This window comes from Armigeres subalbatus, chromosome 2, assembly GCF_024139115.2.
Source record: "Armigeres subalbatus isolate Guangzhou_Male chromosome 2, GZ_Asu_2, whole genome shotgun sequence".
In the NCBI taxonomy this organism is placed as follows: Eukaryota; Metazoa; Arthropoda; class Insecta; order Diptera; family Culicidae; genus Armigeres; species Armigeres subalbatus.
Window position 1 is genome coordinate 101,381,931 of NC_085140.1, and position 27,149 is coordinate 101,409,079.

Genomic DNA, 27,149 nt, shown 5'->3' on the forward strand with positions numbered 1-27,149 from the left:
TAAAAAGGGGTTTATATCTTCAAAAAAATATTATATTCCATTATTAGCTTCTTTAGTTGCGACCAGTTACGACCAAAACATTGTACTCTGCCTGACTGTACAGGAATAATTAATATGAGTATATATGTATTCATATGTTAAATCCACCTTAAAGACACTGAAAAATCAATTCCGTCAAGAAAAGTTTTTGTTAGAAAAACTTTTTTCCCTTAAAAGTGCCTGGCTTGCGATGTATGGACGGTTGGTAGGAATATAATCACCTATCTTGAGACAAAATTTCTTCCAAATCAAAAGAGCGTTTTTTGCAAATTGACTTTTATTTTTTAAATTGATTTTTTAGTGTAGGGTTCTATTTAGAGCTTTTTAAAAAGTTTTATTAGAAAGTTTGAATGATTTTGCGACAGTCACCCATACAACACTTTTTTGTAGGAAGCGTCGTTTATCGATTATATCCATTTGAAAAAATCAGTAAAAACAAGTTTGACCCTTTTCAAAAGATAGTCTGCATCAGATTTGGAAAACCTAAGTATGCACTTTTCTTTTTACAGCACCTTTTAAGTATTGACCAATAAATTGACAAAAAGTCAACTTAACAATAAGAACACTTGCAAGTTCCCAAAAAGTCCTATTTGGCTTCATGCATTTCTATTACATTTCTCGCATAACTTGTCAAAAGGACCTAAGTAACCTTTTTTCATGAATTCTCGCTTAACTTTTCAAAAGCACCTAAGTAACATTTTTTTCATGAATTAATTTGAATACTGCAATCAATAGTTTTCATGTTGTTCTGTTGATTGCAGTACTCAAATTAATTCATTAAAAAAATGTTACTTAGGCCCTTTTGAAAAGTTATGCGAGATTTATAGTACAGCAAAAAGCCATCTAGTAGAAAATCTAGATGGATTATTCCATTGCTGACAAACGTTCATTTCGAACCAAACACCGCAAGTTGCTGGTTGATTTTTTAGTCATATACTCTGTCTCGCTCAAACCAACAGCGAATAATCTAACGACTACTTTCACGAACACTTTATTGTCAGATTTTCTGGATATGATACACTGCGCGGCGTTTGTAATGTTCCCAAATGGGCACTTGCACAAAACTTCACGCGGCGAATGACTGTCGAAAGGTACGGCCGTGACAAACGATACACCGCAATGCTATTCATCCATAAGAATCAAGTAAACGGGGTGCAGAAAGCGCGGCGGTACCTTTCATGAAAGGTTCGCCGCATGCAATTTTGAGAAGATCAGGCAATAAGAACCAGCCACTTTAACCGACCGTGTCCATTTAGCAAGTATGGTGTTGAATATAATCTGTAGATTAAAAAAAACAGTTTAATAAAGTAAAAAAAACTCAGCAAGTAACCGCACAATATTGAGTAAAACAAATTAAGTGTGTAGCATTTCCACATTCAATGAATAAATTTCGCACCGTGTATACTGACAGCATTAAAGTTTGTGTTGCTTCTTTCGTGCTTTATTGATGATGCTAACCTCTCAAGCAAAGCTTTCCAAAGCTTCAAATGTGGAACACGAAAACTAACACACGCGCTATAGAGACCGAAGCCGATGACTTTATCCGCTCGCATCAACACAGTTGTAAAAATTTCATCGTTGGAAATAAAAATCGCATTCGTACATGCTTTCTCGTGCGCTCGTTACGTTTGCTGCCATTTTTTTCCTGCTTTGGAAGGAAAGAAGAGGCTAACTGCTTATTGGGTTGGGTGGAATGATGGTGTAGTTTGGGCATTTGGGTGATTTGAACATAATGGCCCGTTTATATATGAGCTAGTTCTAGCGGACAATGCACTATCCGACAATACTAGCACGAAATTAGCACAATGTAAACGCTTATTAGCGAGGACAATACCTGTTTACATTGTGCTAATATCGCGCTAGTATTGTCCGATAGTGCATTGTCCGCTAGAACTAGCTCTTATGTAAACGGGCCATAACGTTCGTTTTCATACACCTCATTATTTCCATATTATGCGGCTTTTTCCATTGATATTTATGTGAATTGTGTTGTTAATTTTCACAAATGTACTTGTACAATTATTACACAAAGGCATGCTAAATCAATGTATGACATACAACTAGTTTTATTGAACTTTAATATTACATTGGTGAAAAACACTACGTGGGAATCGGCCCTAAAACAATTGTAGACGCGCTGTCTGGACAGTTAATCCATATTGTATTTTATAATGTATTTTTTAAAACGTGCCGCTGCGCTAATTATTGTACTATTTACCCACGATCGCATATTTGTAACATATGCATTTTTTCCTTTCTCGTACAACAAAGTTGTACCGAAAGGCTATATGATTGCTCCAAAAAAACTTTTGATAGAAGGCCCGGAGACCCATAGTGTTATATACCGATCTACTCAGCTCGACAAACTGAGGTGACGTCTGTTTTTTTTGTGTATTTATGTGTACAAATTTTGTAGACACACGTTTTAGAACTTAGAATTATCCGATTTACTCGCAACAAGTTGCATTCGACAGGGAATTGTTTGCTATTGAAAATGGGCCCGATCATTGCTTTTCGGAATTATTGAAAAATCATTGTTTTTTCCCACAGGTCCCCCTTGGAAAAAAAATCAAAAAACAATTGTTTTTGAATGGTGGCAAGGCAAAAATATTAAAAATGATCGAAAAAATGTGATCTATTCACCCAAAGAGCTTTTTTGACCTTTTTAAAGTGATTTTTTCAATATATTTTATAATGCACGAGAAAGGCATCATCACTGCTAGGTGGATTAATCTGGGTTTTTATATTTTAAATTATGGTAATTTTGTTTTAAACCAGTGACATAAGTAATCGAATGAATTATCTTAAAATATGACTACATTCCTCAATGCACCAAACTGTTCTACGTAGTTTACGTTGGGCCGGTCGTGTCTTGTACATAACCCTTCAGATTTTTTTCCGGATTTCCACCAGAAATTCCTCCAGATATTCCTCAGGAATATCCTTCAGGAATTCATCCAGAAAATCCATCCGGAATTAATCATGAAGTTTCTACAGTTTCTATTGCTCAAGTTCCTCCAAGAATTCCTCCTGAAAATCCTCCAGCAATTCCTTTATAAGTTCCTTCAGAAATTTCACCGGAAGTTCCTTTAATAAATCTTTTGGGAGTTTCAACAGGAATTCCAAGGGAAATTTCTTCAGCAGTCTTCCAGAAGTAATTAGAAGCTCCATCCAGAAGAAATGCGTATAAGTAATAAAAAGCTCCATCAGAAGTTTATCCGGAAGTTGCTCCAGGAATTTATCCTTAGAAAGTTCACTGGATGTTTCTTCACGATCTTCACGGTAAGTTTTGAATCCCTCCAACGATTTTTTTTTAAAAGAAACTTGGAAATATTCCACGTTGAAATTCAGTTAGATAATCCGGTGGAGTTTTGATCAAAGACTCAGTAGAAAATCCAGGGAAAACTCTGTCTTGTGAAAATTTTACAGAATATTCTTGAATTCTGACAATTTGAATGTAAAAAAAACATTATTAAAAACATCAGTAAAACAAGGAGGTTATTGAATTTATTTACGTATTGGATTTTGAAATTTCTCGCTGATAATCATAATTTTAATATTGAAGACATTTGAAGACATTTTTAAACTACTGAGAAGACATTTGAAAATATCATCTGGCATCCCTGACTGGAAGTATGCGGTTCGCGTCGCATACCCGCTAAGATGTTGTTACCATTTCTACAGCATACCTTCTGAGCTAGAACAAAATTAAATACAATAAATCATGTTACTGTATGCCAAGTCCAATACTTGGCAAAGGTAAACTATGAATTACAATTGACCTTCTGTTTCAAATATATTGCGAACCATCAGCTGCAATACCAAATGGCGCACTTGCCCCATCCCGTGAAAACAAAGAAAATCTGGAGTAAACCGCCACTAGAATGAGAAAAACAGCCACTGGAAATGAGCTTCGCGGATGCGACTCACACACAAATGGTTACTGTACCTAAAACAGTAGAAGTTTTGCATTGAATATTTCAAAATTTAGTTTATATCAAAGGGTTATTATAAAAACATATAAATTGTTAAAAACTTGAAATAAAAAAAAATCTACCTGATTTTAAATCCAAATAATAATTTCTAGTCAATTTTCATTTTATGTTCATATTTTGAAGATGTGATTCTCATAGAATTTGATATATGTATTCCTCCACTACTGAACAAATTTTATATTTTCATATGCTTTTGTTGTCCTGCCCAAATAGGTGGCGTGCCTGCGAAACAGCTGCTAAAAGATTCAATATTCTCGGTACGGATTCTTTGTCATAAACAACAGACCCCGCCGCCGCGTCTATCGACGCGGGATCAGGAGCAGAGAAACCAGCATCGAACGGTCACAGCTGCTTCACAAAGGCGTCCCCTCAATATCGGGTGCCGTTGTTGGGGGGAAATAACACAAACATTCCAGCGGAAATACCACGCAAATTGATCTTAAACCCCGCACTGAAAGCTATGATGAGCCACAAAACAAGTCGGTTTTTTGCACACGGAATGTGTCATCGTAGAGTCATCGATACTGAAGTTCTTTTTCTTACATATGACGTCAATTAATTAGGAGATTAAAATTAGGAGATAATTAGGAATAATTTTGAATAGAAATATTGAGTACCTAGTTGCTATTTCAGCAGTAGTGGACTATGTTACTTTTTATTTGATGCTACCAATCGATCTTAGTTTGAATCATTCGGAGTCGTTTTTTCTTCTATTTCTAAAACTATTTTCATAGGAGAAGGCGGAACAATCATATATGTACCAGAACAGATTGCAATTCTTAACCAAATCTTCAATTAGAATAGGGGAAGTAGGGGGAATGACTGCTTTGGCAGGTTTTGTTCTATTATTGCCAGGGGTTTTTTTATGACTGATTATGCTCAAATTTGGCCTAAACATTTTTTGCATATCAAAGAATATTGTGGCCAAATTTCATGAAATTTGGTCGACAAAAACCCCCCTGACAATAATAGAACAAAACCTGCCAAAGCCGTCTTTTCCCCTATAATGCCATCGATAATAAACACTTTTCCTAAACACAACACAGACGAAACTACTTGCGTGATCCAGGGCTATACGATTCTCGAAAGTCGGAGGATTAAGTTGTATTAAATTGATTCAAGTACGAGATACTGAAGACGGCTCTATTGTTGAGATCGAAATATGTGTCTTCGAACATATTTTTGTTTAACAATTAGCAAAGAAACGAAAATAAAATACAGAATGAAGATCACAAAAAATAGAATAATTTCCATTCTTACATTTTAGACCTTGTTTGAAGTGTGTTAGTTTCTGTTCATTGTGAGAAATAACACTAAATTCGGCCATTTTAGATCCGGCTTTTCTCCTTCGTGCTGCATTTTCTATGAAAAGTTCAAATTAATTTTGTGAATCTTCATTTTCTAACAGGATAGCACAAGGATGTCTTAGTCTTATCTCTTTCTTTGAATGATTGATGGATGAGTATCAGCAGTTCTTACTTCATTATCAGTCCTGTATGCTTAAAGTGTCTCAGGAATTGCGTTTATGACATTCCGTACAATATCATCGGCACTAATTGTTCAAAAATGGCTAGACCATGACAGATAGAAGGCTGAATCGACCCATCGATCATCGACCAAACAAATTTACTTACATACAAGCATTCTGTTTGGATTTCACTCAAAAAAGGGCCTACAAGTAATTATGAAGCTTGTAGTTGGCACGATTTCCATTATTGTCTGTTACTGTTGTGAACTGTTATCAAGTAGATAAATTCTTCCTCGTAACACTACTTTTTTGGTCATCACAGTCACGTTTTTTTTTCACCTAACCTATCAGCAATCAGCATGTATGTCATTTCAGTCACATTCTCCAACAATCTATCTACAGTTTCAAATCGACCAGACCACGTGGAAATCAAGCGGATTCCGTGGTTTAGTAGGTTACATATTCGCCTCATAAGCGGATTATATTCAATTCCCAGACGCCTCCCACTTTTCGTCAATTTTTGGAAGCGCAGTATACTGGAAGAGGGCATTAGGGAGACATGCTTTTTCCTTATGCAGCCTGGCGAAGGATGACAAACGAAGAAGACAGCGTAGTTGGCTACACGTTCGCCTTACAAGCGGATGGTCATGGGTTTGATTCCCAGCCCCTCTACCAGAACCCTCGTCAGTCGCCGGATCCGCAGCCCATACGGTGGCGTTTGGGGTACGCGCTCTATTATGTCGAAAATACGGGAAATACATCCTTGATAAATTCCGGGAGTACGACTTACAGACACATCATCTGTTTATTGATTTCAAAGCAGCGTACGATTCAGTGAAACGAAATTAATTATCACATATATATTTCCAATACTTCCTCCAAAAGTTCCGCCAGAAATTCCTTCGAAAGTTCCAGGAGTTCCTCCGGAAGTTCCACCAAGAATTCCTTTGAAAGATTCCCCAGGAATTCCTCCGGAAGCTCCGCCAGGAATTCCTCCGGAAGTTCCTCCAGGAATTCCTCCGGAAGTTCCCCCAGGAGTTCCACCAGAAGTTCCACCAAGAATTCCTCTGGAAGTTCCACCAGGAATTCCTCCGGAAGTTCCGCCACGAATACCTCCTGAAGTTCCGCTAGAAATTTCTCCTGAAGTTCCACCAGGAATTCGTCCGGAAGTTCCGCCAAGAATTCCTCCGGAAGTTTCTCCAGGAATTCTTCCGGAAGTTCCACCAGGAATTCCTCCGAAAGTTCCTTCAGGAATTTCTCCGGAAGTTTCTCCAGGAACTTCTCCGGAAATGCCTCCGAAAGTTCCTCCAGGAATTGGTCCGGAAGCTCTCCCAGGAATTCCTCCTGAAGTTTCCCCCAGGAATTCCTCCGGAAGTTCCTCCAGGAATTCCTCCGGAAGTTCCTCCAGGAATACCTCCGGAAGTTCCTCCAGGAATTCCTCTGGAAGTTCCTCCAGGAATTCCTCTGGAAGTTCCTCCAGGAATTCCTCTGGAAGTTCCTCCAGGAATTCCTCCGGAAGTTCTTCCAGGAATTCCTCCGGAAGTTCCTCCAGGAATTCCTCCGGAAGTTCCTCCAGGAATTCCTCCGGAAGTTCCTCCAGGAATTCCTCCGGAAGTTCCTCCAGGAATTCCTCCGGAAGTTCCTCCAGGAATTCCTCCGGAAGTTCCTCCAGGAATTCCTCCGGAAGTTCCTCCAGGGATTCCTCCGGAAGTTCCTCCAGGAATTCCTCCGGAAGTTCCTCCAGGAATTCCTCCGGAAGTTCCTCCAGGAATTCCTCCGGAAGTTCCTCCAGGAATTCCTCCGGAAGTTCCTCCAGGAATTCCTCCGGAAGTTCTTCCAGGAATTCCTCAGGAAGCTCCTCCAGGATTTCCTCCGGAAGTTCCGCCAAGAATTCCTCCGGAAGTTCCTCCAGGAATTCTTCCGGAAGTTCCTCCAGGAACTACTCCGGAAATTCCTCTGGAAGTTCCTCCAGGAATTCCTCCGGAAGCTCCCCCAGGAATTCCCTCCGGAAGTCTCCCCCAGGAATTCCTCCGGAAGTTCCTCCAGGAATTGGTCCGGAAGCTCCCCCAGGAATTCCTCCCAAAGTTTCCCCCAGGAATTCCTCCGCAAGTTCCTCCAGGAATTCCTCCGCAAGTTCCCCCAGGAATTCCTCCGGAAGTTTCCCAAACAATTCCTCCGGAAGTTCCCTCAGAGATTCTCCCAGGAATTCCTCCGGAAGTTCCTCCAGGAATTCCTCCGGAAGTTCCTCCAGGAATTCCTCAGGAAATTCCTCCAGGAATTCCTCCGGAAGTTCCTCCAGGAATTCCCCCGGAAGTTCCTCCAGGAATTCCTCCGGAAGTTCCTCCAGGAATTCCTCCGGAAGTTCCTCCAGGAATTCCTCCGGAAGTTCCTCCAGGAATTCCTCCGGAAGTTCCTCCAGGAATTCCTCCGGAAGTTCCTCCAGGAATTCCTCCGGAAGTTCCTTCAGGAATTCCTCCGGAAGTTCCTCCACGAATTCCTCCGGAAGTTCCTTCAGGAATTCCTCCGGAAGTTCTCCCAGGAATTCCTCCGGAAGTTCCTCCAGGAATTCCTCCGGAAGTTCCTCCAGGAATTCCTCCGGAAGTTCCTCCAGGAATTCCTCCGGAAGTTCCTCCAGGAATTCCTCCGGAAGTTCCTCCAGGAATTCCTCCGGAAGTTTCTCTCCAGGAATTCCTCCGGAAGTTCCTCCAGGAATTCCTCCGGAAGTTCCTCCAGGAATTCCTCCGGAAGTTCCTCCAGGAATTCCTCCGGAAGTTCCTCCAGGAATTCCTCCGGAAGTTCCTCCAGGAATTCCTCCGGAAGTTCCTCCAGGAATTCCTCCGGAAGTTCCTCCAGGAATTCCTCCGGAAGTTCCTCCAGGAATTCCTCCGGAAGTTCCTCCAGGAATTCCTCCGAAGTTCCTCCAGGAATTCCTCCGAAGTTCCTCCAGGAATTCCCCCGGAAGTTCCTCCAGGAATTCTTCCGATAGTTCCTCCAGGAATTCCTACGAAGTTCCTCCAGGAATTCCTCCGGAAGTTCCTCCAGGAATTCCTCCGGAAGTTCCTCCAGGAATTCCTCCGGAAGTTCCTCCAGGAATTCCTCCGGAAGTTCCTCCAGGAATTCCTCCGGAAGTTCCTCCAGGAATTCCTCCGGAAGTTCCTCCAGGAATTCCTCCGGAAGTTCCTCCAGGAATTCCTCCGGAAGTTCCTCCAGGAATTCCTCCGGAAGTTCCTCCAGGAATTCCTCCGGAAGTTCCTCCAGGAATTCCTCCGGAAGTTCCTCCAGGAATTCCTCCGGAAGTTCCTCCAGGAATTCCTCAGGAGGTTCCTCCAGGAATTCCTCCGGAAGTTCCTCCACGAATTCCTCCGGAAGTTCCTCCACGAATTCCTCCGGAAGTTCCTCCAGGAATTCCTCCGGAAGTTCCTCCAGGAATTCCTCCGGAAGTTCCTCCAGGAATTCCTCCGGAAGTTCTTCCAGGAATTCCTCCGGAAGTTCCTCCAGGAATTCCTCCGGAAGTTCCTCCTGGAATTCCTCCGGAAGTTCCTCCAGGAATTCCTCCGGAAGTTCCTCCAGGAATTCCTCCGGAAGTTCCTCCAGGAATTCCTCCGGAAGTTCCTCCAGGAATTCCTCCAGAAGTTCCTCCAGGAATTCCTCCGGAAGTTCCTCCAGGAATTCCTCCGGAAGTTCCTCCAGGAATTCCTCCGGAAGTTCCTCCAGGAATTCCTCCGGAAGTTCCTCCAGGAATTCCTCCGGAAGTTCCTCCAGGAATTCCTCCGGAAGTTCCTCCAGGAATTCCTCCAGAAGTTCCTCCAGGAATTCCTCCGGAAGTTCCTCCAGGAATTCCTCCGGAAGTTCCTCCAGGAATTCCTCCGGAAGTTCCTCCAGGAATTCCTCCGGAAGTTCCTCCAGGAATTCCTCCGGAAGTTCCTCCAGGAATTCCTCCGGAAGTTCCTCCAGGAATTCCTCCGGAAGTTCCTCCAGGAATTCCTCCGGAAGTTCCTCCAGGAATTCCTCCGGAAGTTCCTCCAGGAATTCCTCCGGAAGTTCCTCCAGGAATTCCTCCGGAAGTTCCTCCAGGAATTCCTCCGGAAGTTCCTCCAGGAATTCCTCCGGAAGTTCCTCCAGGAATTCCTCCGGAAGTTCCTCCAGGAATTCCTCCGGAAGTTCCTCCAGGAATTCCTCCGGAAGTTCCTCCAGGAATTCCACCGGAAGTTCCTCCAGGAATTCCACCGGAAGTTCCTCCAGGAATTCCTCCAGAAGTTCCCACGAGAATTCCTCCGGAAGTTTCCACAGGAATTCCTCCGGAAGTTCCCACAGGAATTCCTGCGGAAGTTATTCCAGAAATTCCTTCAGGGAATCCTTCCGAAGTATCTCCAGAAATTCTTCCAGAAATTCCTCCGGAAGTTCTGCTACCAATTCTCCAGGAACTGCTGCATATTTCAAGATTTTTTTCGAAAGTGTCTCCAGGAATTCCTCTGCAAGTTTCTCTAGCGATTCCCTTAGGAGTTCCTGCGAACGATCCAGCACACGCGTAGTAGTTGCCAAGCTATAACATGGCAGTGTACCGGAGTGTGGTACTCTCACCCACTAAACCCTTCTAAACCAATGTGAAGAAATAATTCCTTCTTCAAATGGACTCGTTTGCTCGGTATAAAGAAAAGAAAAGAGTCCCTTCTATGAAATAACGCATCTGCTCGCTATAAATCAAAGGGGAAAAATGATGCTTTCTTTGAATAAATGCGTCTGCCCGGTAAAAGGTGAAAGGAGTTGTTAATGCCTTCTTTAAAAGACCGCGTCTGTACGGTGTAAGGCAAAGGTAAGACGATATGTGTTGTTAATTCCTTTTTTAAAAGAACGCGTTTGCCCGGTATAAGGCGAAGGTAGGAGTAATGCTTTCTACAAAAATGGATGCGTCTGTCCGGTACAAAGCGAACGGAGGATATAATGTCTTCTTCAAATGAATGCGTTTTCTCGGTATAAGGCAAAAGGAAGAAATAAAGGAATATTCATAGAAACGTCTTTATTTTATCTGGCTGACGGCACAACTAGCCCGTCAGCCAGATAAAATAAAAGATTTGTTAGGGGCAATTGAAATTTTGAAAACTACTGCTATACATATTCTTGGAGGCCTTCCTTAGCCGAGCGGGAGAATGCGCTGCTGCCAAGCAAGACTATGCTGATAGTGACTTGGTTCAACTTTTGGTCTAGTCTAGGAAATTTATCAATTAGAAATTTTCTTGACGTTTTTGAGCATGAAAGTTTCAACGTGTTAATCTCGTGCTATACGAAAGCAAAAAAATGTTAACTTGGCTTAGAGATCTCGCAGGTAATAATTGTGGAAGTGCTTACAGAAATTCTCACTTACAAATTAAACCGGGAATTCCTCCAGATATTTAACCCCAACATACCTCCAAGAACTCCCCGGGGAACAGTCTGAGAATTACTTAGAATGAAATCCTCTAGAAATTCCTAAGGAAATTCATCTCTTAAAATAATTCAAGATTTTTCCAGGCAATTTCCAAGGAATCTTTATCAGAGATTCTCCTGAACTTTTCTGTCAAAAATCCTCTAACATTAATTCATTTACTCCCTTTCAAAACTTCATCAAAAAATCACCTAGAAAACTCTTCAGGGAAAATCATTTAGAAATTCCACCAAAATCTTAATAAACCTTTTCTTCTACAAACTCCCACAGAATGACCCCATGATTTCTATAAAAACGATTTTTTTCCAAAAAAATGCTCTGAAATTTGTTCAAAAAATTCTTCGAAAATTGTCCCAGAATCTGGATTTTTTTAGAGGACTGCTTTAGGAAATTCCTCTTTCAGTAGAAATTAAAAATGGATTTTGTGTAGGAATATCCGAAGAAGTTCCTAAAAGCTTTCATGAAGCAATTCCTGGAAGATTTCTTGAAGAAATTCGCAAAGGGATTCCCAGAAGATTTTTTGGTTAAGTTCCAGATGGAATTATCAAATATCCTGAATGAATCGTCAAAAACATTAAAGTGAAATTCGCGAAGATTTTTTCGTAATTAAAATTCCTGAAGGATCTTTAAATATATTTCTGAATTATTTATTGAAAGAATTTCAGGGTGGAGGAAACTCCGGGAGAAATTCTAGAAGTTAAACTATTTTCGAAGCAGGCTCATAAGAAGTTTCAAAAAACATGTTTAGTTTTCAAACAAATTTCGATAGAAATTCTGAAATAATTTCATACCGAAATACAACAGGAAATCTAGTGGGAATTTTCAAAGCCATTCTAGAAGCAATTTTGTAATAGTTGAAAGATTCTTTCGTTAAAATGAACGAAAATCATCAACCAACTGATTCAATATTGCCATCGGAGTGGTAAGTAATATTTGGCGGCGTGAATTATCAGACGACGGAACGCCGAATTACTTTTGACGGCGGCGGCGTAACGAGCCGACACACAGGTCTAATCTTGAGTAGCATACTTGTCACATATCAGTCACTGTGTCTCATATACGACCAAATCCAGTCACATTGGAGTTGCTGCAACCAAATCGGTCTGAACTGTGCTGCCCATGATTTCATAGTTGACGTATCAACCATTCTAAATTTCAGCGAATTTGACTTATTACACGTTTACTAGAGTGATTATCTCCCTGCAACATCGATACATTACTTGTACCAAGCCTCATTTAGGTGAGTATGGATTAAAATGTTTTTAATTTGCGATGTTTGTTCCTCAACCATTCGAAATACATGCGAAAGCGCAATGGTCGTTACGTCAACTATGAAATCATGGCCAGTGTGCTACTAGGGATAAATATGCCAACGCTGAATTAAAGATGTTGTGTCGGCATTCAGCGATAGCTTTATTACAAACCAAATCATACCATCTATTTGAAACCAATAACCAAGCCAGGTAGGTAGGTAACGAATCCAGTTCTTATACAGAATTAAAAGAAAATCTAACATCCGCTGGTTGTGTTGTGAGAAAACGAACTCCATATCATCTTCTAGGCACGCCTAATACTTGTAATCAATTATACCCGTTGCGTTAATTCAGACATGTGCGTCGGCCCAACTCAGGCAGATGTTCATTCACATATGTGATAGGTTCTTGATGTGAACCAATGGCTATCAGCAGATCAAGACCAAAACAAATGAGTAAAAAAAGCAAAGACATGAGAACAAAATAAACACAATGCATAACAACTTTTTAGCGTGTGTCACCATCGTGCTCGACAAAGCGACGCACTTGTGTATCATTTGGGGGGTGGTTGTGTTGATAAACCCAGTGACCTTCCCCTCAATACCCAATATAGGTGCACAGATCGAAACTCGGTGAAGGTGATGGACAAACAACTTTTTGATTGACAGAGAGATTATGGACTCATTATTAATCACTTACCTCCCGAATCTCGACGCGAGGGGTCACTCAACGAACCACGCAGTGTGGAATGAGGGAATCCGTAATTCTCGAAGAATCATTCGCCGTTACTGCTGCTAGCACCAGTAGCCAAGCAAGTATCTTTTTTTACCACTACACAATCAATCTCACGGAAAGGTGGAAAAGATTCACCTTTTGATTCGGGGAATCTGCTGAATCACAATGAGATGCTTTTAACCTTTATCGACACAAAAACCTCGATTTTGTCTACCAGTTTCTGATGTAATTACTGCAGAAATATTCACTGGAATAAGTACGTTCAGCAATTTACGATCAACTATGCGAAGAGTACCGCGTGCAAAATCCGCGAACCAAACCAACACACGTAATCGTCATAGCTGCCATCACTTATAGACTTTCCATAACAAACTTCCGGATTCTTCGCCAATCGAATATTAATGCGAGAACGGACGGACAATATCCACGCGATTTTCCAAATCAAAAAACAACAGCAAAATAGTGGTCGCCTATTCTGTACCAGTCTAAAGAGTGACACAAAAACCTAAAACAAATCTTTTTGTTTTCACTACTGGCATAGCACCCTAATCGCCGATCTATTTTCTTGCATTTTCCTTTCCACTCGAATATGGCACATCTCCACACATCATCACCGTTATCTATCACGTCACGTCATTTTGCACAAACCCTCCGAAATGCCTTCAGAGTCAACCAGCTGACAAAGGGGCCTGATACGCACAAAGTATCAAGTCCAGTTGGTTATCGAATCTCTCATCCTCCTTGCCCGAGATGCTGCTGCTGCTGGTGCTCGTTCGTCCTTGAAGAGAATTCGTCACCTCAAACGCAGTTTTTCACTTCTTCTAAATCCTTTCCTGATCCACTTACTTGGATACGCGAATGGAGTGTCGCCACCGAAAAATTGGGCAACCGCGATGGGAACAATGAAACAATTTTCTCCTTTTAGTTTTCTGTTCTCACGGAAACAACCCCCAGATGATAAATAATCATCAGAGAAGGCCAGGGCAGTGGGCAGCAATATTCGATCGGAGTGCCCCACCGTGCAAAAGGGAAAATAAGCACAATTAACTTTTTTTTAATGGGAGAACACACGCACGCGACACGACCAGATCGACAATGAACACAGGACTGTATGGTTGACGACGATTGTCGATTGTGTAGTAATTTTGCACTGGATGCTTCGCCAGCTTTGAGCAAAATATATTCTCGAATTTCTTTCTCTCCGATGACTATACACGACGACGTTCCACCACGCTGCTGCTTCTTCGTCTGCCAACCAACCTGCCTGCCTATGTCAGTATCTCTGACTGGCAATCTTCGATGTTCAACAATCCGCGTGACAGATAGATATAGGCACACACCAGCGCACCCCCATCTATCCAGACATCGCGACCGAGGGCCCATTATCAGTGCTCAATCAGCGTTGTGTTGGTCGTGTGCAGTCAAGTTGACGTTCTGTTCCGTCTGTTCGATGGGTGGTGAGCCAGGGCAGCATAAACAACACCTCCCTCAATGTTGCTCGCATGCTTTGCTACCCGACTGCCATCTGATGGATTTTTATGCTGCTGCGACACGATTCAACATGGACGTTAGCTGTGCTCAAGCAGGTATGTGAATATTAGAACCAAATAAAGGTGTGATAAACTAAGTTTGTTTTTTTTTCTAGCGCTTATTACGCACATGGAATTTGCATAAAATCCTATTTTAACAAAAGCATATGAGTCACTCGTGTCCCATGCTTCATGCAGAAGAAAATAGAATTAAAATCGGTTTAGCTGCTGCAGAAAAAGTTTAGGTATAGGTTTTGGCCTTTGCTAAATCATTTTGATTCATCTTCTTTATGGTCAGTGATTCATCAATAGCGTAGTCGTATGACTTACGAAATCATGCTAAATAGATAGGCAGAATATCACAGAGGACCCCCACACTTGGACCCTTTATGTTGTACCTGTGTGCCATGAATTTATAGTTATTTGAATTCTTTTTTGGCATTGCCGATATCTATCTTATCGATCTTACGTCTCACGTGACTCGCCATACGCAACCGCGCCAACGTGGCATAATTTGAATTGAGCGTCAGTAGGCCATGACTTAAAACACATCGTTGGCAAAGCAAACAATTTTTCCCTGATTAGTTACGGACGACACGTAAGTAGGGTAAAAAGCCCAATAGTGGAAATTTTCAAAATATTAATTCTGCGTGATATCTAATATCAAGCTCTGCATCTCCTCTTCACGATACATACATGAAACACGCAAATACTCGATGTTATTTGTTGAAATTAACATTTCAAAGTCTGACTGAATTCGCCTAATAGTAGACCCCCTGGGGGTCCATAATAGGAAATTGCTTCCCTATAGCCGACACTTCATTTGATTTTTATGTTCCGTTTCGGGACGTTCTTCTTCCCTATTATGGACCCCCCAAAATATTCCTATAATGGACACTCTCGCGTTTATTTTATATAGAATTGTAAAAAATCATCTATTTTTACTTTCCATAGCATTTCTAATCCATGTAATCAATTCATAGAACTGTAAGGTAGGTTCTCCCGATGGAATTTCATAGCAAAATGTTTACATTGTGCTGTAATAATGCAAAAGTGGCTAGAGGGTCCACTATTGGTTGGGAGTGATAGACACGTTCGCTTGCGCTGTGGCATACCCAGCTAATGGTTCCTCCGGCGAATTTGAGCAAGAAACCGCTTATTTGGAATCCAATTTGGATTTTCTATAATCTCGGCGTCCGTTCCAATCAGCATAGTAATATTCTCTAGTAGTCGTGGGTTTTTAGTTGTCATCAGGAAAGGAGGAACTCGTTTAAGTTTCGCCCAAACCCAATCATCTCTCCTCAGTCAGCTAGTGTTCTGCTCAAAACGTACATAGCTGCAGAGTTATCTGGTCTGTTATTAATAAACACATATAGTAATCGACATATAAGTTATAGATAATGGCGCGTAATGGTAATTGGCTCAATGAACCATTCTTGGTATACAAAGTAATCATTCCCAAATACCTGTGAATTTTTCCCAGTGATATTAAATATTTTTCATAAGGTTCTTTCCGTTTCGCCGATAGAATTGTAGTCCTCGCTTGCAACCAAAACGTCATCATCATAGTGGGCATTCGCTAATTGCAACGTTTTCTGTAGTTGCAGCATTTTTGCAGCTATCGAGCATTAGCATGAGCAGGATGACCATGCAATACGTAATTGCTACTCCGCGATTAACCAGAACAATCGTAGTTGCACAAAGAACCAATAGCTAGAGTCTGGGATTGGCTACACATCACCAATGTGCACAATGTGAGAGTTCCCCAACAAACAACGACAAGCTACAAATAAGCATCTAGGTTGAATTATTGTTTATTTGTGATATTCATAGCTGAATAAAATGTATGCTGAATAATTCGCTAGACGGATTTCATTTCAGCATTTAATCTAACTAGGGTAGAATACGGCATTGGCAGGGTGCGACAGTTGTTGGCACCCTCAACAATATTTGCATTTTCCAGCAAACATACACTAGTTATGAACATAATTTTTATTCAATCACACAATTTCAAGCCTAAGCTTTCATTTAAATAAGTTGTTTGTGTAAAAGTAGCAAGATTTGATGAGTTAATCATCGAAATAAATTTGCACCTTCAAAATCCTTGCCATTATTGCATTGCCAAAGAAAGCAGCGCACGAATAGCAAACTGTTACTTACTTTTTTGGATCGCCTGTTTCTCCTCTTTATTGCGTTTGACACGACAAATTAAGTACGTACACTACTTTTTACACTTTATCACCACTTGATTATTACCACAAAGAGCAAATTTATGCAATATTTGCTCTATGTTTCACTAAATAAAATCGGGACTGTTCGTTTTCTTTGACAGCAGCACACTTCGGAATAGAGCGAGAGAATGTGTTTGTGAGCATATCAAACACACGCTAAAAAGATACCACGCACAATTCTATGTGACTTGATTTTAGCAAAAATACGAACAAAATATCCGGCGATGGCATTTATTTAAAAAAAGTGTTAAAATACTAATGTTTCTATTCGGATTTTTACGCAGACCATGGATTATATTAAAAGTGATAGCAACACCGTAGTGTTTTAACCCTTATGTGGCTGACAGGACCGCTTTCCTTTTGCAACTTCAATACTTTCCAAGCTCATCAAAAAAATTATAATCATTCCCGTTCCTACATAGCGCATTTCAACCATAAATAATTGCCTACTTTTAGGGTATTATCTATTATTCAACTGTGAAACGTAGTGTAAGAATGGGGTGGCTCTAGCGGCTGGATAGGACAGTGCTGTCCATTATTCAACATATGAAGACTCACGAGGTGGAATATATTGTTAATATACTATACTACCAGAACCGACGAGCTTCGTTTTACCTAAAATTGATTAAATATATATTTTTTACATTATTTAAAAGACGTTAAGTATTCGAAATTTGCAAATTTTGGATTCCATTTTTTAGATTAATTTTCGATTAAAGCAGAAATGTGTACCTTATTTGTATTAGAGTCCTTCTTCCAGAAGAGGAGGGGTCTAATATCATCATAAGAATCTTCATCGTTCGCTAAAACCTCTACATACAAATGTTCATGCCGTTTCCTAGTCTATAAGGGCAGACAGACAAATATTCATTCTTTTGTGTATCGATTTGGTTTCACGTAGGTTACCTCAAGCGGTCGTGTCTTGTGCACAACCACCATGATTTTTTTTTATGAAACAAACATATAATGTAAGGACCGCAAAGAGCAAGTTGTATATTTGAAACTGGTTGATAGACTTTTGCTTACGCGACTCTAAGGCATTACAAAAGACAAAAAAAGTAAATCTTGGCAGCGGACAAAAAGCATATAAGTTCCCTTCTCCTAAATGGCAAACATTATTCAAATAGGTTGAAAATGGTAAAAGTAATGAAAATATCAATATCTGGGTACACGGGTACCCTATCTGCCATTCACGTCTGATTTTTGTCGGCTTCATAAGGGTTAAATTTGTTTTACAATGTGTTTAAATGCTTTTGCCTATCTGTGTACATGACATAAAATTTATGCCAAGGCTAAAAATTAATGTTTTGTGTTAAGCCAGTTTTGATAAACAATAAAGTTTGTTCCAAAATTGAGTGAAGCGAGATGAGCGTGCGGCCGATTAATATGAATGAATTTTACTACTGGAGGATATAAACAACCAGCATTTGGCACCAATACATTACCAGTTTTTCACTTCCATGTCTAGTTGCTAAAGGGAGCAAATCCATTGCTGATAATAGAAATTGCTATGCCAATAGAAGAAACGTTGACCTGTTACTTTATAATAAATTTACTGAGTTTGTGGTAAAAGCTGTTATATTTGGTGAACACCAATCATCAAAGAAAGAGCATACAAATGTATACCAGTTAAGCTGTACCTGTGTTTTAGTGTAATTATTAATTATTTTTACCATTCAATTTGGCGAATGTCTTAGACTGCCAAGAATAGGTATTTTCCCCTAATATTCGACATGACCTATTTATTTGTTTACTACCTTTATTTGAAGTCAAACTAACGTTTTCGTTTTATCACATTTCAGCACATTGGGGAAGTTTAACAGTGTGCTGAACTAATGATTTTTTAAGTTCTATGTTCGACTATGATGAGATGCTCTGAAAGGGTGGTCGAATTGAGTTTGAATAGTAAGTTAATAAGCAAGCATTTAGACATCCTTCTTGACCTTTGTCCTTCTTAACCATTGGATTTCCCATTTATCTGATCTATCGCACAGTGGAAAAAAAACATGCTTTTTCAGTTTGAGAGAAAATCTGGAGATCTGGAAAATTTGATTTATAGGAAAAATGGATACTGAATAATACAAATAGACATAAATAAATCAATTAAGACAATAAAAAGACAATAAAATAATTATTTCTCGCTTAACTTTTCAAAAGGACCTAAGTAACATTTTTTTCATGAATTAATTTGAGTAATGCAATCAAAAGCTTTCATGTTGTTCTGTTGATTGCGCTATTCAAATTAATTCATGAAAAAAATGTTACTTAGGTCCTTTTGAAAAGTTAAGCGAGATTTATTTTCAAGACATGCTTTTTATATTCGTGATTTATTAAGCTGTCGGAGATTATAACAAACAAAACTGCTGGAGCAATAAAAAAAATCATGCATTCATGCGGAAATAAATTTACTAAAAGCCGGATATAACGCCGTTGAATAACGTCGGAAAATTATTGAATCTTTGATGTGTGGAATTAAAAGATATTTTAGTTACCAGATAAAGATTGTCGCTTCGGTTCTCTTTGTTCTGCTGTCCAAAACATGTGTGGTACCTAACTGTCAAATCGTATGTATTTTTCAATCATTGACATTTAGATCCACTATCCTCGCCATGAAAAGATGTTCCGGATAGCGACGACAGCGATAATCTTTATCTGGTAACTAAAATTATCTTTTGTGGAATCCCAATATTATCGCATGGATGTTGATCTTTATTGGAATAATCTTAGCATTTGACAATCATATCGCAACCGTTTATCAAGAGATTCTGAGGAAGGCCGAATATACTTTGATTTTATTTTCATAAATTCATAAATAGCATTGGGAATGGATTTTATTTTATCGTTTATCGACACTATTTTAACGTATTTTTCCTAGTGTGATGATCAATAATGGTTGAAATAAAATTCACACTGTTATTGAGATCTTGATGATATGTTCATATTCATAATAAGATTATTTATTATGCATTGGGTGAGCCATATTCAAATGAACGAATTAATAAAGTTGCAAATGATGTTAAAAACAGTTGTGAACAAAGCTTGAACAGATGTTGTGAATTGTAGACATAATTCAACAAGCGTTAAATTATCACACTGATGTTGTTCATCTATGAATGTTTGTTGAATAGATCTATTCTAACAAACATTCACTAGTTTAACTAACATCAGTGTGATGATTCAGTTCAGCACTTGTTGAATTATGTCTGTACTATTTCCTATCGCAACTTCTGTTCAGGCTTTGTTCACACAATTTTGGAGAAGTTATATAGCTACAACATCTTATTTTGAAAAATAATTGTATTACCTGATTCGTTAAACATCTAATAAGCATTTTACTTAGCCTTAATTCAGCTACATGTAAATTCTTAGAAAATAATAACGCATTGAGAGTAACATCATCAAGCCATTGAACGTATTGCAATTGCTATTTTCATATAATCATTTTAAAATTTTCCTAAATCGGGTCTCGAACTGCTGTCATTCGATCATCCGCCGGTAACGTTGCCATCCGCGCCATCCTTCATTTGTAAGTTATGGCTTACTCAATGCAAAACATAAATAATCGTATGGCTGAATATGAATCATAATTGGACTCTTAATCAACAAGTCAATCTGTCAAACTACAGTATGTTAATAACTGGACAAGATTTTTATTTCAACCATTGTTCAGCCAGTCATTACCATTCAACACTGGGAAAAAATATAAGAAAATAATGTCAAAACGATAAAATAAAATTCGTCTCCAATGATGGGGATTATGAAAATTTAATGAATTTATGTTCGACCTTGCTCGGAATCTCTGAATAACCGGTTGCGAAATGATTGTGCCATCAACATATCAACATTTATTTACATATAGAAAAAACAACTAATGATTCCAACAATGTCTTGAAAATGAATTATTATTTTCCTATCCAAATATCATCAATTCAAGCCTTCGTGATTTTCTTTCAAACGGAAAAAGCATAAACTAATATTTATAATGTTTTCTTCCACTGTGCGATAGATCCGGTAAAGGTGAAATCCAATGGTTAAGAAGGACAACGGTTAAGAAGGATGTCTAATGCTTGCTTATTAATCTACTATTCAAACGCAATTCGACCACCCTTTTAGAGCATCACATCATAGTCGAACAGAGAACTTTAAAAATCATTAGTTCAGCACATTGTTACACTTTCCCAATGTGCTGAAATGTGATGAAACAAAAACGTTAGTTCGACCTCAAATAAAGGTGGTAAACAAATAAATAGGCCAAGTCGAATATTAGTTGGATCAAATGCTGAGATGAAATCTGTCTAGCGAATTATTCAGCATCCATTTTATTCAGCTATGAAGATTACAAATAAACAATAATTCAACTTAGATGCTTATTTGTAGCTTGTCGTTGTTTGTTGGGTTACTCAAGAGTCAATAACGGCGTCGGCCACGTCCTTATGGTCATCGGCAAAGGGATGGAACATTTGTGTGATTGTGATAGTCGTTGTTGCTAGAGACCGATAACACCTCTGCATCTCCACGATTGTCACAAGAGTTGGATTGCGTTAGTGAGGAAGGGTAAGAAAAAAATAACATAATATAAAATAATATAAAAAAGTATAATTTACATTGCCCATTCTGTTCACAGTGATATAAAGAACAAATTGTTGATCTCGATTGATCGTATAAAATAAGTTTTGAATTAATTCAACTAAATAGTTGTATCTATTGTATATCCCTGAATAAAGTTGCTTATTGATCAAAGCTGACATTGCATGTTTTATGGTGTCATTCTTCCTCAGTTTTTTGACGTACGTTATTTGGTGTTGGTGTTAGCTACACTATTAACGACATCATAGCATGTGCCGGGTAGATTGAACACAGTTCACATTAATAAAAAATCATAGAAAAAGAAATGTCTAAGGAAGTAATAATAGTAATGTCTAAGGAAGCAAGATATATAGACGACAAGGAAAAATGAAATTTTGAAAAAATATTCCAATTTTGCTTTAGTAATGCCATTAGGGGAGAGAAGGGGTCATCGCTCTCACCGACAGCCTGGAGGTCGGATAACAAAATCGTTTGAAAATGTCTCTTATATTTTAGTTTTCTTGTCCTCAGATACAATCAATCAATTCTACAAGCAATCTAAGTTGTTGAAACAGTAGACATTGAACAATGCGTTTTAAGATCAACACTATAATGTGCATCATCCAAGGGCGGGGATCCCTGTCAGACCCGTGGGTAGAAGATCAATGTAACGTGACCGCACCGAGGTGGCAAAAGCGGATCGCCGTGAAATATTTCGAGTTGCGAAATTTGCCCTCAACAAGGCCATTAAGAGCAACAAGAGAGCGTGTTTCAACAACCTGTGCGAAGGTGCCAACGCGAACCCGTGGGGTGACGCCTACAGGATTATGATGACTAAGACAACCCCGAGCGGTCCCCGGATAGGTTGGAGAGGATTTTCGAGGTACTCTTCCCGTCTTGTCCCACACGTCCCTGGCCTCATAAACCGGCCTGGCCTCATACGGCGTATTGGGTGCGGCCGAAATGGTGGCTCCGGTGACGAACGAAGAGTTACTCGCGGTGGCTAATTACCTGGCATCAAACAAAGCTTCAGGGCCTGATGGAATCCGAACACCGCTCTCAAGGCAGCAATCATAGCGAACCCGAACATGTTCAGGCTAGCTATGCAGAGATGCCTCGATGAGTGTAGTTTTCCCGATAGATGGAAAAGGCAGAAGTTGATTCGACCAAGAAGCTGCCCAGCGACCATTTGGTGTACAGACCAATCTGTCTAATTGACACGACGGGCAAGTTGCTGGAGAGGATTATCCTTAACAGTCTAACCCCGTATTCAGAAGATACGGACGGCTTGCCAAGCAATCCGTTCGGCTTTCGCAAGGGTAAGTCGACGTTGGACGCTATCAACGCAGTGGTAAAGACTGCTGCGAGAGCGATCCAGCAGAAAAGGCGAGATATTATATATTGTGCGTTAGTGGCACTTGATGTGAAGAATGCATTCAACAGCGCAAACCGAGATGCCATCGCACTCTCGTTACATCGGCTTAGCCTGCTTGTAGGCCTGCACCGGGTTTTGGAAAGCTATTTACAGAACCGTGTACTATTATACGAGACCGGTGCCGGTCAGAGAAGCGTTCATATTACCGCAGGAGTTCCGCAAGGTTCAATACTGGGTATTATGGTATTCTTCTTCTTCTTAATGGCATTACATCCCAACACTGGGACAGAGCCGCCTCGCAGCTTAGTGTTCATTAAGCACTTCCACAGTTATTAACTGCGAGGTTTCTAAGCCAAGTTACCATTTTTGCATTCGTATATCATGAGGCTGACACGATGATACTTATATGCCCAGGGAAGTCGAGACAATTTCCAATCCGAAAATTGCCTAGACCGGCACCGGGAATCGAACCCAGCCACCCTCAGCATGGTCTTGCTTTGTAACCGCGCTTCTTATCGCACGGCTAAGGAGGGCCCATTATAGTATTATGGAACCTTATGTACGATGGGAGTTCCCTCCTGGTGTACGTAGCTTTGGAGGTCTACGGGGAGTCAATTCCTGAGGTAGAACTGACCGCAGCATACGCGATCAGAACGGTGGCGGATTAGTTGAGCGCTAGAGGCCATAAGATGGAGGTGGTTATCCAACGACTACAAGTCGGCACAACATGCAGTTATTCATGTGGGTGAAGTCGCGATCACATCAAAGCGGAGATTGAAGATCCTTCGGGTCATAATAGACGACAAGATGACCTTCAGCAGTAATGTCGATTATGCGTGCAAAAAGGGCTTCCACTGGTGTTTAGGCATTCTCGAGAAAGATGTCTAACAGTTCCAAGGTGTCCGCCAGTGGACGTAACTGGCAGGCATTGCCGTTTCTATTATTTTATCTATTCGTTATCCAGAGGATGTGTTAAGCGGTGGAGAAGTGGACCGCAGTTTCGACTGCAACCATTCAGATTCAGCAGCAGTCGCCAAGCATGATTAACTTGTGATTGGTTAGTTACATCGGAAAAAGTTGAGCGCGGGGAAGTAAATTAGTGGTCTACAGATGCTGAGATGCTGAGGTGAATCTGGCGTAGCGGATGGCAACCGCGACCGACTGTGGGAGTCCGACACTCCAGTACACTTTCGTGTGATAGCTTGGCAACTACTAAGCACGTGTCCTGAGTTGTGGGTAAATGCATTCTCTTGTAGAAAAATAAATAAAATAAAATACATCGTTGATTCGTTCAATCGCCCTGTACGACCATGAGACAGGTTAAAAGATGCAGACTATGGAATTCTTGGAGTGTTTGAGCGGAAAATACTGCGCTCAATACTTGACGGCGTGATGGAAAATGGTGAATGGCGCAAAATCACTGCGACATTTAACCCTATGATGATGTGATATTTAGCAGAAAACCTGCAAGCAGACATTCGGTTTTGCTTCGGAATATATGACCGTCGAGGTAGGTAGGCATGGTAAAAAGAGCCTCGCATTCTTAACAACACGCGCCACTACTAAGCAAGGAAAACTGAAACTTCGGTAACGCCAATGTCGGGCAGCTGACACACATCTCAACCTTTCTCCCTCGCCCTCTCCACCAAACCTTCCAATTCTATACAGGGCAATTGAAGTCCTACCTCAGAATAAACAAACAAATTGCCGATACGAATTTCGACCACAACTGTGTGGTCGTCTTCAGTGTCTCGTACTTGAAGAAAACAATCGCAACTTACACTATTTAAAGCTATGTCCATTTTGAATCCGGAATCATTTATTGTATTGCAGCGGCACGGAAAGTGACCGCTGCAAGAATTCTTTTACAGCGGTTTGTCTACCTAGGCGCCCACTTGCTGTGGTATAAATTTCACGATGTTTCGTGCAGCGAATCAAAAATTATTCCAGATGGAAGCCGATAGGAGAGAAAAAAATCTGCACACCCACGTTGATAATCTTGCTCATCGACGATGGAACCTACGTCAAAATGGATTTCGGACAGCTTCCTAGCCAAAAATTCTACATGGCGACGGCACGATGAGTAGTTCCTGCGAAGTTTAAGTTTGCTTATTGAACAAACTTGCAAAACAAAACAGATGATTTTGGCAAGGGATATGCAGCTGTGAAGCAAAGACCTAAGTGTTTGTGGCGAATAAGACGATGGACTAGACTGTTTAAAACTGTTTAAAAAACCGCGGTCTCCCTTTCATAAAGCCCATAAAGGTCCCATGAAGTTTTGGCCAGATTTGGCGAGTTGCCACTACAGCCGGGAAGTCATCCAGTGGTACCGCGATAGTAACGAAGATTTCTTCGATAAAATATATCCACGCAACTGCCCACAACTCCGGCCCATCGAGACATTTTGGGCAGTAATGAAGCGAAAGCTTAAGAAAAGTGGAAAAACAGCTCGGGACGCGACTCAAATGACCAAAATGTGGAACAAATGTGCCAAGGAAGTTGACTTTGGAGGTGTGCAACTTTTGATGAGAGGAATAAAGAAGAAGGTGCGAATTTTCACTAGAAACAAAAAGAAATGATTTATATCATAATTCTTTCCTCAAAGTACAGTAAATTACCTTTGTTTTGATGTATTAACCTTATTTGTACGTCAATCCGTTACCGTGATATAGATGCTTTATTATTCCGGATTCTAAATGGACATAGCTTTATACTACGCTAGGTGCCTAATCTAATCTTATTTGCCTACTTTATTTACCTATACAGTTAATTCTTAGAAACTTGAAGAGCCAAGAGCTGCCGTTTCCCTGATCTTTATTCAACAGCGCTGTTTGTACCTGTCGGTAGGTTGTGTTATCTTACCAGATGTCGCTTCAGGACGTGCACAAAACCATGATATTTTAGAACCTACGCGGCCTCCAAGATACTCCAGACAGTGAAATCCATATGGTTCGGGTTCAGTGAACACGTTGGTCGCTCTTAGCTCGAAATGGACACTGAAAACCCCTTAGTTGGGGTTTCTTCAATTTTTGAGCCGGCGTCTAATCTTGTCGTAACACCCAGCACCTGGTATCAAAATAACGACGAAACCACGGTTCGACGACGTTTTGTAGAATTAGTTACCAATGCGTATATTGTACATTATTTTTACTCACTTTTGTAGCAGTTTAATTGCATAATTGTAAAAATTGATTTTTCTCAATTTTTGACGTCCTTTGCACCAGTTGTCGCACTAGTGGTCCCTATTTGGCCAATCCCATAAGAAACAACGGCATGCGTTCCTATTATGGATTAATCAAATTTGAGGATTATAACAAATTTTATTGAGATTTTCAGAGCTGTTCTAAGGAGCAGGAAGTAAAACCTTTCGCTTGATATATAAAGTCCACCCGCCACCCACATGCCTTTTACTTATTAAAAAAAAAATAGTTGTTCTTATGTATGGCGACAATTGGCACACCCACCCTAGGTACAAGAGGCTCATGTTGGGAATTACTGCTGCGTTGCGAGAACTTATCTGTGGTACAAATTCATTCAGGTGGACTGATAAACATCAACGTTGTTTTGAAACATTGAAACACCTGATATCAGATGCAAAAGCTCTTGCATTTTTTGATAATTCTTTACGCATCAGGGTCGTAGCAGATGCCTCCCCTGTTGCGCTGGGTGCCGTGCTTGTACAGTTTTTTCGGAAATACTGATGAATCTCCTCGTATAATCAGCTATGCCAGCAAAAGTCTTACCGCTACTGAAAAACGTTATTGCCAAACCGAGAAAGAGGCACTTGCTTTAGTATGGGCAGTTGAAAAATTTTCGGAGTATTTGATCGGGAGGGAGTTTGAATTGGAAACGGATCACAAACCACTTGAAGTGATTTTCAGTCCTTCGTCAATGCCATGCGGAAGAATTGAACTGTGGGTTTTAAGGCAATTGTTCCGGTTCACGGTTAAGTACCGTAAAGGAAGCGGGAGCATAGCAGACCCTTTATCTCGATTAGTAACTTCAAAAGATACTGCAATTGAATTCGAGAAAGGCAGCAAATTTATGGTTTTAGCAATTCAAGAATCTGTGACAATTGATATTGGCTAATCGAGGAAGCTTCACGAGACGACCCAGAAATCACTGCCGTTAGAGAATGTCTCCGATCAGGACATTGGAAAAATCCATTGACAAAGCATTTCGAGCCCTTCCAGAATGAATTGGGTTTTATTGGGGACACCTTGATTCGAGGTGCTGTGTGCTGCGTACCATCTATGCTGGAGTGCAGATGGCGGACGGTACGTGGAGGATGCGAATGAACCACGAGTTGCATCAGCTGTTGGGAGAACCATCCATCGTTCACACCAAGAAAATCGGACGACTGCGGTGGGCCGGGCACGTAGCCAGAATGTCGGACAGTAACCCGGTGAAAATGGTTCTCGACAACGATCCGACGGGCACAAGAAGGCGAGGTGCGCAGCGGGCAAGGTAGATCGATCAGGTGGAAGATGACTTGCGGACCCTCCGTAGACTGCGTGGTTGGCGACGTGTACCCAT

General features: G+C 40.4%; 1 protein-coding gene across 1 annotated transcript in view; it reads right to left on the minus strand.

Moving 5' to 3' along the window:
- Positions 1–14,199, minus strand: part of LOC134210483 (proton-coupled zinc antiporter SLC30A1) — a 149,419-nt gene extending 135,220 nt beyond the window's left edge. Inside the window, exon 1 of the mRNA XM_062686530.1 lies at positions 12,877–14,199. The gene's annotated coding sequence lies outside the window, so the exon portion shown is untranslated. The remainder of the gene's footprint in view (positions 1–12,876) is intronic.
- Between the last annotated feature and the right edge of the window lie 12,950 nt (positions 14,200–27,149).